The sequence below is a fragment of the Electrona antarctica genome (assembly GCF_951216825.1).
Source record: "Electrona antarctica genome assembly, chromosome: 15".
Classification (NCBI taxonomy): domain Eukaryota; kingdom Metazoa; phylum Chordata; class Actinopteri; order Myctophiformes; family Myctophidae; genus Electrona; species Electrona antarctica.
In genome coordinates, this window is record NC_136796.1 from 5,671,759 (window position 1) to 5,674,258 (window position 2,500).

The following is a 2,500-nucleotide window of genomic DNA, read 5'->3' on the forward strand; positions in this document are numbered from 1 at the left end:
CAGCATCTCTCTCTCTCATTGGATAATAACCTGCTTTAACATCTGCACTGAGGTCAGCATCTCTCTCTCTCACTGGATATATACCTGCTTTAACATCTGCACTGAGGTCAGCATCTCTCTCTCTCATTGGATAATAACCTGCTTTAACATCTGCACTGAGGTCAGCATCTCTCTCTCACTGCTTTTCCTTTGTCGGCCAGAAACCTCATCTCCATAAAAAAATAATGTCATAACCTACTTGATCATATACTACAGCGCCACACACCGTGATGTAAAGTACATTTACTCAACTACTGTACTTTAGTACAATTTTGAGGTATTTGTACTTTAAACTTGAGTATTTTCAATTTCCAATACTTTTATGTCTACTTCACTACATCTCGGATCCAACACTATGTATAGGCTACATGTCGGCGATTTGAAAACAGCCAATGCGACGCATTGTGAACTTGTAGATCGGCTATTTTCAAAAGATTTTTATAGATTAAAAACTTGAAATTATTCTGTATAATGGTAAATTGTAAATGGTGCATTTATATAGCGCTTTACATAGGTTGTGCATTACATTCACCCATTCACACACACATTCACACACTGATGGCGGCGGAAACCATGCAATGCACCGACCAGCACATCAGGAGCAATTAGGGGTTCAGTGCTCAAGGACACTTCGACAGAAACTCTGGGGGAGCCCGGGTTCGAACAGGCACTCTACCCCTGAACCACCGCCGCCGCCGCCCCTATGATGAGTAGTTTTACTTGAGCGCTCAATGTTAAACCCCAGCTTTTCCTCGTGCTGAACGCACTGCAGTTCCAGCTTTGACCAGTAGGGGCCGACGGCTTCAACGTTGGCCCAGCCATTCTGGGGGGGCTTGCAGATATTTAGCGAGCCGTTAAAGGGATAAGCTTATAGCATTCAGCAGATGAGAGTGTTGAAAGTCATTGGTTAAAGTATAAGCCCTGTCATTATTTTATGACTTATATCATCTAACCCAAATCGCCTCGATAAACGTTCCATACTCGGCGGTCCCCTTTGCGCCTCGGTGAGTGCAACAACAAACACGTCCTTGGGTTACAGCTCTCTCCTCTTTCCTCTATATCTCTCACTCATTCTATCACTCTCTCTTTCATTCCCCCTCTCTCTCTCTCTCTCTCTCTCTCTCTCTCTCTCTCTCTCTCTCTCTCTCTCTCTCTCTCTCTCTCTCTCTCTCTCTCTCTCTCTCTCTCTCTCTCTCTCTCTCTATCGGTGTCCCTCCAGAAAGCTCTGTACAGACACGGATGAATGACCTGGATCAATGCGTCAGCCATGCACGCAAAAGGACATCGTCTCTGTCGAGTGGCAACCTCGTGTGTCCAAAACTGTTACTTTTCAGGATTCACGTAAAAAAAAAAAAAACCCAGAAGTATAGCAGGTCAACTGATACGCTATACTTTTTCTATTTTTGAATTTGAATCCTTTGATTTGATGCTTTTGTGTGATCAAGTAGGGCTTTCATTTAGGCTACACAAAACACGACAAAAACAGATCAAGTTAGAATTATGGAGATATAGTTTTACGACAGCGACGAAATGCATGCAGTGGAACGTTTAGCCTGTCTTTAGCCGCATTACTACGCAGCTTTCTGCCATTCCCAAACTGACCCCTTTGTCAAGTCCTGCCCCTGATCCCGCCCCCATCAACCCCCCCTCCCCCCTTTACCCCCTTCTTTTTGTTTCCTTCTGCTTCCATTTTCTTCCACTTCTTCCACACACTATTTGTGATATTTAATTGAATTTCTTATATTTCATGTCATATTATTTTTTTGGTACTTTCCCTTTTAGACCAATAGTGTTTGACTGTTCTCTGTTGCTGTTTTGCATTTCTGTCTAATGAACAAATCAATCAATCAATCAATCAATCAATCAATCAATCAATCAATGACGTTCCACAAAGCCGATGGCATCCCGGTGGATTCAAACCCCCCAGACTCTGCTATATGACGGGTTAGACATGTTACCACCACACCACCCCAATTAGTCAGGGAATATTATCAGTATTACCAGTCAAATCTGGGAATACATTTCTTACCAAGAATTGTCTTCACCAATGTGTTTGTAAAGGTGTCTACTAACATATCCCACATTGGTTTATATTCAACCACCCTAGGGGAATTTTTGACAGCTGCTGAAAGTCGGGGTACCATCAACAGCCAATATAAGGCAAAATGTTCTAAATTTAAGTATGCTTTAAATAGCATGCGACGTGTCAAACTAGGGGGTTTTCATCATTCTGAATTCATTCCAAGCATTGGTTTTGCACGAAAAACACTCCTTGGGCTAAAAACGGCCATAGACACTTGCCCAAATGTGCCCAAATGTGCTGACCTCATCACATTTGTGATGACGTATAAAGGTATAACGGTATATTCAGTGATTTCACTACAATCCTCCCTACTATAGAGTGTGCTGACCATATAAGGAGTTCTTCCCTGTCCCCAGTGAGCCCCTGGGGTCAAAAAAG

The 2,500-nt window shown here is 42.8% G+C and overlaps 1 protein-coding gene across 1 annotated transcript in view; it reads left to right on the top strand.

Moving 5' to 3' along the window:
* The window catches only part of gabbr2 (gamma-aminobutyric acid (GABA) B receptor, 2), a gene marked incomplete at both ends in the record, with an annotated part of 420,874 nt that overhangs the window by 350,113 nt on the left and 68,261 nt on the right, over positions 1-2,500 (top strand).